The sequence below is a fragment of the Gadus morhua genome, chromosome 8, assembly GCF_902167405.1.
Source record: "Gadus morhua chromosome 8, gadMor3.0, whole genome shotgun sequence".
NCBI lineage: Eukaryota > Metazoa > Chordata > Actinopteri > Gadiformes > Gadidae > Gadus > Gadus morhua.
The window spans coordinates 23,727,208-23,743,005 of record NC_044055.1 but is presented as its reverse complement, the minus strand read 5'-3'; the positions used below and the strand labels follow the sequence as shown (position 1 = coordinate 23,743,005).

The window sequence follows — 15,798 nt, the reverse complement described above, 5'->3', positions numbered from 1 at the left end:
GCCCAGGCCAATTAGGGATATTGAGAGCACCTGAAGAACAAGTGGAGAAGCAGGGCTTAAATAGCCCGCTTCTCCACTCATTCGGGGCTCTCCCAGCCCTGGAGCTCCTGCAAGGAGAGACCGGTCCTCGTGGGTGACGGGATTCCACCCACGAAGGAGGGGACCGTTGATTCCTCCTGAGGTTTACTATATTTGTGTTTTTAGAGACTTTTATGTTCTATAATTAAACATGCCTTTTTTGGCTTTTCCCAACGCAATTGTGTCCTGTTTGGGAGGAGTTGGTGCGCTCAACGTGGCGGGTTGCCACATATGGTGGAGAATGCAGGCAACTCGACCGAGCTACGGGCCATTTTGGGTGGGAACGCCCACCTCAAGCCACCCCCAAACCAGACCATCACGCAGCCGGAGCCGACGCAGCAGAGACGATGCCGCCAGAGACGATGCCGCCAGAGACGCCGCCGCCAGCGACGACGCCGCCAGAGACGACGCGGCCAGAGACGACGCGGCAAGAGACGGGGCCGCGGGAGACGAGGCCGCGGGAGATGAGGTCGCGGGAGACGAGGTCGCGGGAGACGAGCCACGCCGGCAGCAGAAGCAGCCATGCTGCGCGCCGGACCGCCGCCCCTCCGAAAGGCCACCCGAGGCTTCGGCAAAGGGTGGAGGAGTGTGGCAACCCGGCCCAGGCCAATTAGGGATATTGAGAGCACCTGAAGAACAAGTGGAGAAGCAGGGCTTAAATAGCCCGCTTCTCCACTCATTCGGGGCTCTCCCAGCCCTGGAGCTCCTGCAAGGAGAGACCGGTCCTCGTGGGTGACAGGATTCCACCCACGAAGGAGGGGACCGTTGATTCCTCCTGAGGTTTACTATATTTGTGTTTTTAGAGACTTTTATGTTCTATAATTAAACATGCCTTTTTTGGCTTTTCCCAACGCAATTGTGTCCTGTTTGGGAGGAGTTGGTGCGCTCAACGTGGCGGGTTGCCACAGTATGTGTTGTCCGTCTGTCTGTTTGTTTGTCAATATTACATGAAGTATGTAGTCTACCCCTTGACTTTATACAACCCACCACTCTCGAATCCCCCCCCCCCACACACACACAACTGGATCGGAACTGGGAAGGTGTTGAATTACCTGGTTTAAACAAGCTATCATAATTACAACAAAGCACTATTTCTAACCACATATTTCCCTCACCGTGAGGACCCTGGTCTGGCTTGCACTGCATCTTGAATCTCACTGTCGGGACTTTGTGGAGGGGTTAGAGAGGTAGGCCCAGTGTTTTCAATCTCAGCTCTCCTTTTCTGTCTGTCTTTAGCCTTCCGCCACTCCTTACGCTTACGTCTTTGACCTCTCTCACTCAGGTCACTGATTGCTTTCTTTTTCCCTGCATCTGTATCTCTTTTCCATCTCTCTCTCTCTCTCTCTTTAGGTAGTCTTCCCTTCTCTCTGAATCGGCGTTTCTTCTCGCCCTGTATTCCCTTTGCCTCTCAGCATTTGATTTAGCCATCTGAAAGTAATGAACATGAATTAACAGATATAGGCTGGCTGGCTGGCCTAAGAACAGTCCAACCTTCAACCCTGTAACAATGATTCAACCCCGTAACAGTGTTTTTTGTTACGGGGTTGAATGTTACGGGGTTGAAGATTTTAGCTTAATGTAGCCACAAGTCCACATTAGCTAGAGGTTATGGAGCAGCTATGGCATGAGGGAAACAAAAAATAATATATTTTCCCAAGACAATTGTTTGCTTTCCCCCAAATAATAGTATAGATCAGTTATGCATGTAACAGTGCTGAAAGGTTGAGCTTGACGATGTCAGTCTGATAAAAACAATCAAATATAGGTAAGAAAGCATGCACACACTTACCACTCTTTACGTTGTGAGCGGGAAAAGACTTGTGTGATGTCACTTCCTGGGTGCTTATGAAGTTGGACTGAACCATTATTTTAAAAAGGGGCGGGATTGGTATGCTGTTACGGGGTTGAACAAAACTAGGGGACATGATTAAATAGTGCAAATTTATAAATAATTCCATGTATTTTTCTCATATTTCTTTTGTTTAGGTTAAAGTAGACCGGCAAATGATTATATTAGCAGAAAAATCTTGCTGTTGCTGGCTATTTTATTTGTTTTACATTCAATGTAACCAAAGTAACTTTGGTTAGTGGGGACATGCTCATTTGGCTGACCACGATACTTCAGCAACCCATAATTTTTTTCAAAACATAATTTAAAAAATATGTTTGTTTTACAATGCAAAGACACATGGATCTTTCCATATCTTGTTTCAAAATGCATTTTGTGGTTTATTTTGTATTTAAATCTTTGACGTAAACCTGTGGGACACAAAAGGCACCGGATTCGGAGAATCACCCAGATCATCTTAATGTCTATCGGCATAAACAACTGCCTTAGACAACAGACAGCTATCACAATAATTAAGGACACCCGACGTTTAATTAGGACGGCCAGAGAAACATTCCCCCAGGCTCGCATTGCAATTCCCCTCATAACTGTATCTATCAGGCTATCCGCCACCCAACTCTGTTGTGTAAAGTCTTTTAATGACTTTCTGAGGGAGAATATCGAGGACGTTGACTCACGTGCTGGTTATCTCAGCACACTGTCGACGCTTAAATTCCAGACTGTCCATGACAATATTCATTGGACTCCAGAGACAGCAAAGTCTATGCTGGACGACTGGCTAAGCCAGCTGGATTTATAGCCAGACCACCAGGCGCAGCGCCGTCCCCTCCGTCCTCAATATCTTTCATGTATTTTGGGGAGAAGGTAAAATAATCTCGCGGGAGATCCGGGCCGTATAGGTAGTGTGCCTGTTTTGCGCTGATGAGATGCTTTTTCCTCATCTGGTCAATTAAAGGCCTAACCATTGTCTGAGTCTCAAGGTACATAGGATCCGTGAGAGGGTGATAGTAGACCGGGTCATTAACCCTTATAAGGTGTTCGGGTCTGTGGGACCCGTTTTCAGTTTTTAGCTTAATCAAAGTGATACAAATAATTATTTTTTTGAACTAAGATTCATTGGCTTTGGCTCATTTTCTGTGAGGAACATCAATCAGAAAACATTTTCAATGACCCCCCCCTGTATACCCCCCCCCATCACATTTATATTACACACAGGGTGTTCGGGTCAGTGGACCCGGAGCTAGTTTAAGTGTGGAAATCAAAGGTCTCTCTCTCTCTCTCTCTCTCTCTCTCTCTCTCTCTCTCTCTCTCTCTCTCTCTCTCTCTCTCTCTCTCTCTCTCTCTCTCTCTCTCTCTCTCTCTCTCTCTCTCTCTCTCTCTCTCTCTCTCTCTCTCTCTCTCTCTCTCTCTCTCTCTCTCTCTCTCTCTCTCTCTCTCTCTCTCTCTCTCTCTCTCTGTGAGTGAATGAGGAGAGTAAAGCAGGTTCTCGTACCCTTGGTGGGCGCCCACTGTTCCTGCACAAGGTTGCAACATTGTGTCAAAATTGGAGAACCCAACACTATCTTCACCCATATTCCCACACATTTCACCCTCTGACTTGCGGGAACCAAGTTTGGGGACCTGACACTATAAAAAGGCTCTGTCAGCGTCTTATCACGTTGCCATCTTATCACGACTGATCAAGATGGCAAAGCGATTCTCTGTTCAGACTGCCTTACAGATGTTTTTTGAAGAGACAGAGGGATTTGATGGTGATGCAGAGGAAATAGTGTCAGAAAGTGAGGACAACATTTCCGAAAATTCCGAGTCTGACACCGAGTTTGAAGAGGAGGATCAGAATCAGCCAGCTCCCAAACGTAGAAGAGCCTCAGGGCTAGCCCTTCATTAGCCAGGACAAGCCTGCGAGCAGCCAGCCTCAGGACCATCCCATGAGCAGGCAGGACCAGCCCGCAAGCAGCCAGCCCCAGGACCAACTCGCAAGCAGCCAGCCTCAGGAGCAGCCCGCAAGCAGCTAGCCCCAGGACCAGCCCGCCAGCAGCCAGGCCCAGGACCAGCCGATGCGCAGCAAGCCGCAGGCCAGCCGGTGAGCAGCCAGCCATAGAACCAGCCATTGAGCAGCCAGACATTGGACTAGGCTGTCAGCAGCTTGCAAATGACAACATATGGACGTCAAAAAATGGCAGAATTGAATGGTCTACCTGCTCAAGAAATGAACCCCCCCGCATGGCTGCCAATGTGATTCGGATGCTACCAGGACCTACACGCTTGGCAGTCTCTCATGCACAAGACATCAAGTCTTCTTTTGACCTTTTCATGCCATCCCCTATCAAAAGAATCATCCTGGATTGCACCAATTTAGAAGGGAGCAAAGTTTTTGGAGAGAGGTGGAAGGTTATGGACGAAACCGTTTTGGATGCTTACTTTGGGGTTCTCATCCTTGCTGGTGGTCCAATGGGGAGGCCACTGAATCCCTGTGGGATGAAGAAACTGGCAGAGAACTTTTCCGGTCGACGATGTCTCTGGAAACGTTCAAAATAATTTCCAGGACCATCCGTTTTGATGACCGTGATGATAGACCAGCTTGACGGCAAAGAGACAAGCTAGCTGCCATCAGGATGGTGTGGGACAAGTGGGTGGCCCGTCTCCCCCTGTTTTACAATCCTGGGCCAAATGTTGATGAGCAGCTGATGCCATTTCGGGGCCGCTGCCCATTTCGGCAGTATATACCATCTAAGCCTGCCAAGTATGGAATTAAGATTTGGGCTGCCTGTGATGCTGCGTCATCTTATGCATGGAACTTGCAGGTCTACACAGGGAAACGCCATGGAGGAGCCCCTGAGAAAAATCAAGGCATGAGAGTGGTCCTCGATTTGGCTCAAGGACTTTCTGGACACAATATCACGTGCGACAATTTCTTCACATCACACGAGCTGGGACAGGAGCTGCTAAAGCGGAAGCTGACTATGTTGGGAACAGTGCGCAAAAACAGGACTGAGCTCCCTCCCCAGCTGCTGAAAAAAGAGGACAGGCCTGTCCAGTCATCGAAGTTTGCATACACGGCTGACACGACCCTGGCATCGTATGTTCCAAAGAAAGGAAAAAATGTGGTGCTCATGAGTACACTGCACAGGGACGGGAGAATCTGTGGCCAGGAGCATCAAAAGCCCGAAATGATCATGGACTATAATGCCACAAAAGGAGGGGTGGACAACCTCGATAAGCTGGTGACAGCTTACAGCTGCAAAAGGAAGACCCTACGATGGCCTCTGGTGATATTTTTTGATATGTTGGATATCTCCGCGTACAACGCCTTCATCATTTGGAGAGCCCAAAGCCCAGAGTGGAATAGGGGAAAGCTGCAGAAGAGGCGTCTCTTTCTCGAGGAATTGGGGAAAACGTTGGTGAGACCTCACATTGCAAGGAGACGAAACCTTCCAAGAACTCCAGTCTCTGCAGCCATTGTGAGGAGGATTCAGGAGGAACATGATGGTGCCCCATCCTGCCAAATTACAGAACCACCATCTGCAGAGCCTGAGGTAAGTGCGTGATGAGGTTGTAGTATAATAATTCATGTTTCTGAGAAGAGGAGTGTTAGTAAATATCCTTATCTTTTCATTATTCTAGATTGTGGCCGGCAGCACCAAAAAGAAACGCTGTGAAGCGTGTGGACCCATGATGGACAGAAAAACCCAATATACATGCAAGCAGTGCAAAAAATACATATGCAATGCACATACAGTGAGACTCTGCCCCTCATGTGTGGTATAGTCTGATATAAGTATAATTGCCATGTTCAAATGCCTTAATTTGTTGTTCAGACAGATGTTATTGGGTATGTTTATGTTTATGTTTCCCAGTTATGCCTGTTTATGATGCATTTCCTTATTTTGTTACATTTTAATAAAAATATAATGAAAAACGAGTGGCACCTCTATTCATAAATGTGATTTAACAAAGGGAAAGGGAACAAATTTAACATATGTGTTGTTTATATTTCTTGCAATTGGGTTGAAGTAACCATCTGGTGAGTATTTAAAAAAAAAAAGTTTGATTATGTTGAATTAAAAGGCAATGGGTCCACCAGACCCAGCAGCACCTCCTGTGTAACAAAAATACGAACACCCTATGAGGGTTAAGTTGACGTGTCGCCTCCAGAATGTAATTAGTACGATCCTGTATTACAATTTGCAAAATACATAAACCCCCAGAGAATTGGACTGTTCCATTCGTGGTTCCTCCAGGACGCCCCATAGTTAGCGACTGTGGCTCCGAATCATACCACCTGGCGGAGTTCATAGACTTTTACATTAACCCCCTATCCCACACTCACCCGAGCTACCTTAAGGACACATACACCTTTGTCAACAAGTTGAAGAATCTCACCATCCCGGATAACACGTTTATCTTTTCAATCGACGTTGACTCCTTGCACACGAACATCGACACTGTCCTGGGCCTCGAGGCTGTGAAGAAAGCATTGTCTTCGTCACCGGATTCATCTCGTCCCGACACATTTATTTTAAAGTTTTTAGAAATTACCCTTACCCGCAACAACTTTTTATTTGATAAATCCTTCTTTTTACAAATATGCGGCTGCGCAATGGGAAGGAAATATTCACCGGCTTACGCGGACATCTATCTGGCAGACTGGGAGGAATCTGCATTCCTTAAATGCCCGTCACGCCCCCTAGTCTATTTCCGTTACTTAAACGATATCTTTGGCCTCTGGGACAAATCAGAAACGGAATTTAACCATTTTATACAGATCCTTAACTCACACCCCCCCCGTATCAAACTTAAACACACTCTCCATTTCCAGCAGGTCCCCTTCCTAGACAACCCTAACCCTAACCCTGTATCTATATTTGTATAACTGTATGGGCCTTTCTGTCCACGGACTACGGAGACGGGACCCGGAAGCCGTCATACGCCTTATCCCATTGGCTGAATTTGTATTGTGTTTACTGAATATGTCACTATGTTAAATATTTAAACCTGATGAAGACCACGACAGGTCGAAACGTCGTTCTTGTTACAAATAAACCATCTTCTGAATTCCACTATCGAATCTTATTTACATATTCAGTACACGTGAGTAGCACAGTCTTTTTTTAGTTTTTTTAGTGTTTTTCAGAGTTTTTGGATAGCTTTGTACTATTAGATTAGATCCGAATATGAGTGAGTGGACTGATGTCCGTTATGGAAGACGTCGCCGTGATGCCCGATCGCCACAGACCCACCGGATTATATTCCAATCTCCCGATTATGGACAACGTGGCTCTCCACCCAGAGGCCGTCGTCCTCCATCACCATCCACGGGTAGGCGACCACACTCACCTTACCGACGTAGACTATCACCGCAAGTGAGTCCACGATTCTATTCGCCACGGAATGGCCAGCGCCTACCGCGACCACCCACGGGCCCAATGCGATACTCACCTGATAGACACCCACCACCACCACGCGCGGGTATTAGACAGTACTCACCACCCCGAGATGGACGTCGTGGTCCTCCACGGAGGGCCGGACGTCCCCGCGCACCACCGGGTTCCAGGCGTTCACCATCGCCACCGAGGCCCCGACATCATCCCCGTAGACCTGATGAGGATAGATCCTGGGATCAGGACCGCTGGAGGTTTGAGGGCCGGATGGACCGTGCACCTCCCCTGCGTTATCGTGGGGATTTCCATAACCTAACCCTAACCCTAACCCTCGTTTTCTTCACCGACACGAAGGATGGACACAAAACATTAGCAACCAAGGTTTATTTTAAAGACACTGACAGACATTCCTTAGTATTCAACACCAGCTACCATCCCCGGCATACTTTCAGCTCCATCATCAAGTCCCAACTAATCCGTTTCCACCGCATCTGCTCTCTACCCCATCACGTAGAGGAGGCCACCAGGACCCTTTTCAAGGCCCTTAGACCCCGCGGCTATTCCAAACGTTTTCTTCGGACTGTTAAAGGGGAAGTGACCGCCCTCTTCCAGCCAGACCGGCCCGTTCTCCCTGAAAAAAAAAAACACAGAGCAAAAGTTAATTCCATTAATTACTACATTCTCGCGACAACTAGGCCCCCTCAAGCAAGCTATTAAGCAACATTTTAATTCTGCCATACCTCAAACCGCCCCACTCGCTTCTTTTAAAATACTAATGTCCTACCGCCGTAATAAAAACCTACAGGACATTTTAGTCCATACGGCACTTAACAAGGAAATACGCACAACCTTTGACCCCTATTTCTCTAACCTGAAGTATATCTATAACTCTCGAGCCGGTGTCCCCATCTCGCAGACCTTCACACTACTCTCCTGCAACGTCGTCTACGCCATCCAGTGCAGACTATGCAGGAGTATCTATGTGGGTGAAACAGGAGCTACCATTAAACAGAGGCTATACCTGCATATTTACCACATTCAGAAAGGAACAAACAATAAACGGCTATATACTCACTTCATCTCCCATCATATCAATAACTTTTCATTGTCAGGTCTGGAGACCAATGCCGGTTGGTCCCTGGTCCAGAGGAGAGCTGCCGAGAGAAGGTGGATCTGTAGGCTGTCCGCCACAGCCCCTTTTGGCCTTAATGACGATCCGTCTCGCCCCTCGTCCCGGTCCTCACCATAACCTCCCCAGCATCCTTCCTAAAACATAGCCATTGTTATTCCTTACCATAACCCCTTCCCTCCCCCTCTCCTAACCCCTCTCTCATATTTTATTCCTTTTATGTATTTTATTTCATTTCTTTTATTTGGATTTTATGGTAGCAAAAGTTCTCTAACGTATTTTAAATTGCTTGTGCCCGTGCCCTCCTCTCCTCATGTTACATAGTAGTAGTGCATGGGAGACTACATGTCAGTCCCATGGGGGCCTGCCCGTAATTCTGACGCCTCATTGTTCCGACGTCTCAATGTTCCGAAATATTTCCCATTAGATCGACATGCCATTATTCCGACGGTTCAATGTTCCGAAAACGAAACCCATTGGTTTCGAAACCCAAGGTCCGTTAGTCCGACTTTTCGAAAAGGAGGCGCATTAGGCCGACGGTTCAATATGCCGAATAGGAAGAGTTTTATACCTCGCTCGCTCTCACTCTCTCTGTGTCTGTGTCTGTGTCTGTGTCTGTCTGTGTGTGCCCGTGTTGAGAATTAGACCTCCGCTCTCTGTCCATGGTGCTGCAACACCGTGTCGAAATGAAGTGAAGCGTTGTCTTTTTGCCCTCCAAAATTCATCGTGAAGGTGATATGTAGGCCTAGGTTGTATTTTGGAGACAGAGAGAGAGTGAGATTGAGAGAGAGAGGGAGAGGGAGCGAGCGAGGTATAAAACTATTTTTCCTATTCGGCATATTGAACCGTCGGCCTAATGCCCCTCCTTTTTGAAAAGTCGGACTAACGGACCTTCGGACCAATGGGTTTCGTTTTCGGAACATTGAACCGTCGGAATAGGGACATGTCGATCTAATGGGAAATATTTCGGAACATTGAGACGTCGGAACAATGAGGCGCCGGAATTACGGCATGGCACCGTCCCATGTACTACTGCATGTAACATGAGGGAGCGTCCTAACCCAAACCTAACCCTCCCCCTTCCCCCAACCCCTTCCCTAACCCCCTCCCACACCTAATCCTTACCCCTTCCCTAACCCCTCCCTAACCCTAACCTCAACCCCCTCCACACACCTAACCCTAACACACAGATTCCCCTCACTATCATCCTACCCTTCGTCACCACCTTCTCCCACAGAACCCTCTCAATACACCGCAGCATCAAATCCCACTTCACCACCACACAGCAACAACACACACCACTTCAACCATACAAAATCATTTCCGCATACAGGAAAAACAAAAATCTAAAGGATCTCCTGGTCACCTCCACCTTCTCCCGCAAACCCACACAAGCACCACCGTCTATAACACACTATTTCAAACCACACAAATCCATCACAAACCCACATAGCCACACTACTCTACCCATTCTTCACCCCCCATGTATTGGTTCCCCCAACACGGTTTACATAATAACATGTACACACTGCCACAAACACTACATCGGGGAAGCAAAACACACTATGGTCTTCCGCCTAAGACAACACCTCCACAATATCAAACTCCAGCACCTACAAACCACACTGGTCAAACATTTTGCAGAACACTCCGTCACTCACCTCACCATCACCGGTTTAGAGTCCGACCACAGATGGACCACCCCACAACGCAGACGCATAGAGCACCAATGGATCACCCGTCTACATACACTTGCACCCACAGGTCTGAATGAGAAACTGTGAACCACAGCATACATTCACCACAACCAGCATACACACATCTCCTATTACCCTGCGTTCACACCAAAAGATGCAAAAAGTTGACGTGCGGCACGATCCCATTCAAAATGAATGTAGGGACGCGTTGCTGCTTTGCTGCCGCAGCATTTGCTGCCGAGAAAACCGGCAGCAAAATTTAATTTGCGGCGCGTCAAAATCTGATTTGCAGCGCGGCACGCCCGTGGCGGGCGCGTTCACGTAGTTTGCGGCGAGTCAAATGCTGCTCGAGTTGAAATATTTCAACTTTTCGGCAGCAAACGCGTGATGACAGCCAATCAGCGTTCAACAGCGTTGCCACAGAGGCGTTGCCACTGAGTGGCATGCCGTAACAGCAAATCAGTGTTACTCCCTTGGAGTGACCTAGAGTTCACTACCGTTACATTTATTTTGTAACTCGAAAAACCCCACAAATCAGCATTCTGTAGTGTAGTTGTGCTTACAGTTAAACTAAACTATAGTAGTGTGTGTATGTATAAGTATGCTAAAGGGCTAGCATAACAACCCCAAACAAAACCCAGTTGGGTGCCAGGCAGCACCAGCCTTCCAGGCTCCGAATGGTCCCATGAACCCATAAACGACTGGCATTCCGACGTCTCTCCCTCTTCCACAACAGGTAAAGACATGCAATGCTCGTAATGTCAGTTGTGAATGAATTCAAAAACACCGCGAAACTTCCCGCGCTGCAAAACTGCGGCGCAGCAAAACATTTGCAGCGCGTCAAAACCTTTGCTGCGCCGCAAAACTTTTGCTGCGCCTCAAAACTTTTGATGCGCCGCAAAACTTGATTTGCCACGCCGCAAAACCTCGGCGTCAACGTGTTCGGGCAGCAAATGCATCTTTTGGTGTGAACGCAGGGTTACACATTTACTACACCCACTTACACACCTGTTTTATACACATCCATCATTTACCATCCATTACACTCCCAGCACCAAGTATCCATGCCACATCCACCTCACAGATCCATCATACACCCACTACACATTTATCATTCATAATACACTTGTTACACATTCATTACCTGTCTACTACAACCACCACGAACACTCCCAAACTATCACACCCACACTACAATCACCACCATTACACATTTATTACATATCCCTCCTTCACACTACATCCATTTACCTCTTATACCTTCTACGCTTTTCATCTATCATCTGCACACATCTTACATAAGTTACACCTATTACACCTCTTACACATTCATTATTCACAATACACCTATTACACATTCATCACCTATTACATATGCATTACACCCACTCCTCATCCACTACACACACAATCAACAAATACATATTTACATCCACTCTACGCATACAACCACCAGGTGCCCCCTCTCACACGATCATCCCACACTTATTCACATTCACCACACATTTCACCCACACCTAGACCACACGGTACAATAGGCCAGCTGCAACTGCGACCACACAGTCCTCCCCAACCATTACCCTTTCACCTAACCTTCTGAAACAATCTGGGGTCCCAATAAAACAAAATACAGAAAACCATTCTATCTGTAAAAAGCCCAACCGGAATGAAACAAACATCTCTTTTTTTTGGGTCAAAAATGCATGTGGACATTTAGACCATGAATGACAAGCGCCGGCACGTACCTTGCCTTAGATCTCTATCTAAACCGCGGAAGTCGGCGGACCACCCGGGGAGATCTATGGGAAACGAAACTACACCTAACCCTGCCAGAGCCTTCGGACAAACTGGTCTTTTTTGAGCCTTAGTTGCATTTTTACTAGGGGTGTGAATCTTTGGCTTCAGACGATTCGATTCGATTAACGATTCAGTAGTTGGCGATTCGATTCAAGGATTTTTTTTTTTTGGAACGATTCGATTCGATTCTGTAAACCACGATTCGATTCAGTAACTTTTAACCAAAATTCTATATCCGTGAAATAAACATGCAATAATGTGACACCCTGTCATGGGTAGATGTGTTGGAGCGTCTTGAACTAGGTGGAAAATCACTCAGGAGCCGACGAGAAGTTTGGAAAAAGATGGGATCTTTTATTTTCCCAATTTAAGGCCCATAAGGCAATAAAAATAAAACGAAAATCAACAAAAAGAAAAATACTTTTCACTAAACAAACTGAATGGGCTTGAGAGTCAAAAAAACATCAATTCGAACTTAAGCATACTGGACCTTTATAGTATTGCTAGATTTTGGCATAGCCAAAATATACAAAAACTGCAATAAACATAATTACAAAAACTGGGGGTCACTTCCGGTTTACCCGGAAGTTATGACGTTAATTTAAACCCTGTTGACGCGGCACAAATTCCCTAATACAAAGTCTAGACGAGACGCTGATAAGACGAACATTTACGCTGTGTTAACATGTAACTTTTAGGCAAGGCAAGGCAACTTTATTTATATAGCACTTTTCATACACAAGGCAGACTCAAAGTGCTTCACATATAAACATTGTCATATAATAAAAGAAAATAATAGATAAGTAAAAGAAAAACATATGCAAAGAAATGGGTAAAATAGAAAAAGGCATTTGTTCTGCCCCGGCAGTATTTTGGTTTTTTTCGCCTATACACATACCCAAATAGAAAAGCTTATAACACAGTAACCCTAAGTCCTAGATGGATGTATGATACTTCATTTGAAAGCTGACAAGCTCTAGTTTCTGTAGATATGTATTGTATGGCATGTATCATACACACAACCTAAATGACATCAGTTCAGATATGGCTCTAAAGCAATTTTTTTGTCTTCGAAAATAATAGGTCATAATTGAACTACAATAACTAGGATGTGCTTTATATGTAAGGCATATGGCAATATGCCAAATACCTTCTACATCATGCCAACTACACCTGGAAGAAATCTTGGAGTTCTAGGCCTAAACCTTGGGGAGTTATGCTCACATGCTCGTTGCTCATGCAACGGAAACGTTGTTCACTCCTCCAGTAATTAGGACGGACCATAGCTACGACTTTAGAACGGGAGGTAGCGGGAGGTATTATAGTCCGCTGAGCTTTGTTTTGTTTCCCGTTGCTATGGTTACTACTATTTTAGAGACGATACGCCAGCTAGCGCATTAATTGAGAACGGCAAACAGACAATTTGACGGAACTACTTGTCCAGGTGTCCGTATATCAGGAGTTAATGCACACCCTGCATCCAATCAGAATCGAGTATTCCCGCAGACCGTGGTATAAGAGTTTTTATGGTGTGTTGTCACTGGCGGCACAAACCTCTCCAAAATGTCTCCAAATGGCCAAATTGTGCCAAATGCATTTACTCTACTTCTGTGACACTGGAAACATTACTGAAGCATTTTGGTGACTATAAAACCTTTCTCCATGATTCAAAACATAATTTTTTCACACATTCAAATTGAGATATTGGCCATATCATGAAAATATGACAAGAACTAAATATGAACAATATATGCGCAAAATATGCGCAAAGTGAGTTGTCTGCCGTGTTGACGCAGCTTTATATCTCGGCTCATACGTATCACACCTGGACACGCCTGGCAGCGTTGGAAAGGTAAACTCATTGGCTAGAAGCCCAAGTGATTGATATATCAATAGCCAATACGCTGTCCCTATACTAAAGCCGCGAAACAAAGTAAACAAAGCCCATTGGCCCTTCGAACTGGGAGCGCTCCATCTACTTCACGGGCTGTACCGGGGTGAAAACTGAACAGAAAAAGACGGGGACACTTTTATTTTGTAGCCAGCAAAGTGATGAAAACAAGCATATCCAACAACTGCATACTGGAGCTAGAGAAAATATCGATACGGCTGCGAACGTCTGGATGTTAGTTGACGAACAAAGTTTGGAGATGGTAAACAAATGGACTTTACACGACGATATTCACAAGCTGGAATTTTATGAAAAACCATTTGGATGCTTTTGATCAGTGGATTCTCACGGACAATTGGAATATAAATAATTGAGGAATGGACACATATTACGGTTCTCAGATTGCTTCAAAGGTAGGGAGTCACTCTGTTTTTTGGCATTTCCGGTTTACCATGCTGGTAAATATCAATATTTATGGTTTTGTGCTCATGATTTATAGAAAAAAACAACCGGATGAATAAATTGTGGAGATTCTACCCTTTCTAACGACGTATAGAATGTCTGTAATGATGAAAGTTGAAGCGGGTTATGTCGCTGCGTAGTGGAAACATATCGTCAACAAACCAAATCGCCCACCGGTGGGCGATTGGGTCTTAAGAGGTTAAAATTAGAGCTGTCAGTTAAACGCGTTAACGGTGTTAACGCAAACCAAATTTAACGGCGTTAAATTTTTTATCACGCGATTAACGTGATTTTATAAAAAAAAAAAAAAAAAAAATTTTTTTTTTTTTTTCTTTGGCTCAAAACAAGGAAGCAGTAGCCTGACTGCTATGTTCAAATGACATTTGTTCAAAGCAGTCGTTTAATTGCACTATAGGCTCTTTTTTTGTATCGTCCTGTTTTGATCAGTGTATATGCCAATGTTGTTATCAATAAAAAATCATTTGAACAAGGCAAGCCGATGCACTTCTCCATGTTGATAAGAGAATTAATGAGAAGAATTATGGGACAAAAAAATCAAGGGATATTTAGCATAGAAAAATAATTTGCGATTAATCGCGATTAATTAGAGTTAACTATGACATTAATGCGATTAATCACGATTCAATATTTTAATCGCTTGACAGCTCTAGTTAAAATAGAAAATAATGCAATGTATTTAAGATTTTAGCAGAAAGCTATAGCAAACATAAAAGTCTTCAGTCTTGTTTTAAGGTGCTCAGAGTTGGGGCAAGTCTTAAATCCTCTGGGAGTTTATTCCAGCCATTTGTTGCATAGTAACTAAATCCTGCTTTCCCATGTTTTGTGTTTGCTCTGGGGATAATTAACAGATTGGTCTCAGAGGATCTTAGTGGTCTAGAAGGCTGATGTAGTGGAAGCATATCAGTTAAATATTTTGGGCCTAAACCATGTAGGGATTTATAGGTTAGCAACATGATTTTAAAATCAATTCTCTGACCTACAGGAAGCCAATGTAACGATTTCAGAATTGGTGTAATATGATCAAATTTTTTGGTCTTTGTTAGAACTCTAGCAGCAGCATTCTGAACAAGCTGAAGCTTCCTCAGAGTTTGTTTTGGGAGACCTGTGACAGTAATCAAGCTTACTAGTGATAAAGGCATGTACAAGTTTTTGTAAGTCTTCGGTGGACATGAGCCCTCTAAGTCTTGCTACATTTTAAAGGTGATAATATGCTGATTTTGTAACTGATTTGATGTGACTGTCAAAATGTAAATCTGAATCCATGCTAACCCCTAGATTTCTGGCTTTGATTGAGGTTTTCAGGGACAGAGAGTGAAGGTGTTGGGTTACTTTAAGCCTTTCCGTTTTAGAACCAAATAAAATTATCTCTGTTTTGTCCTCATTTAGTTGAAGGAAATTTCGGCACATCCATTCCTTCACTTGCTCAATGCACTGGCACAGCAGATCTATGGGCCGATAGTCATTTGGTGATAGCGATACATAGATTTGCGTGT

The 15,798-nt window shown here is 45.1% G+C and overlaps 1 pseudogene; it reads left to right on the top strand.

The window, feature by feature from the left end:
• The first annotated feature begins 4,150 nt into the window (after window positions 1-4,150).
• On the top strand, window positions 4,151-7,250 carry LOC115548953 (piggyBac transposable element-derived protein 4-like; annotated as a pseudogene).
• Window positions 7,251-15,798: the final 8,548 nt, after the last annotated feature.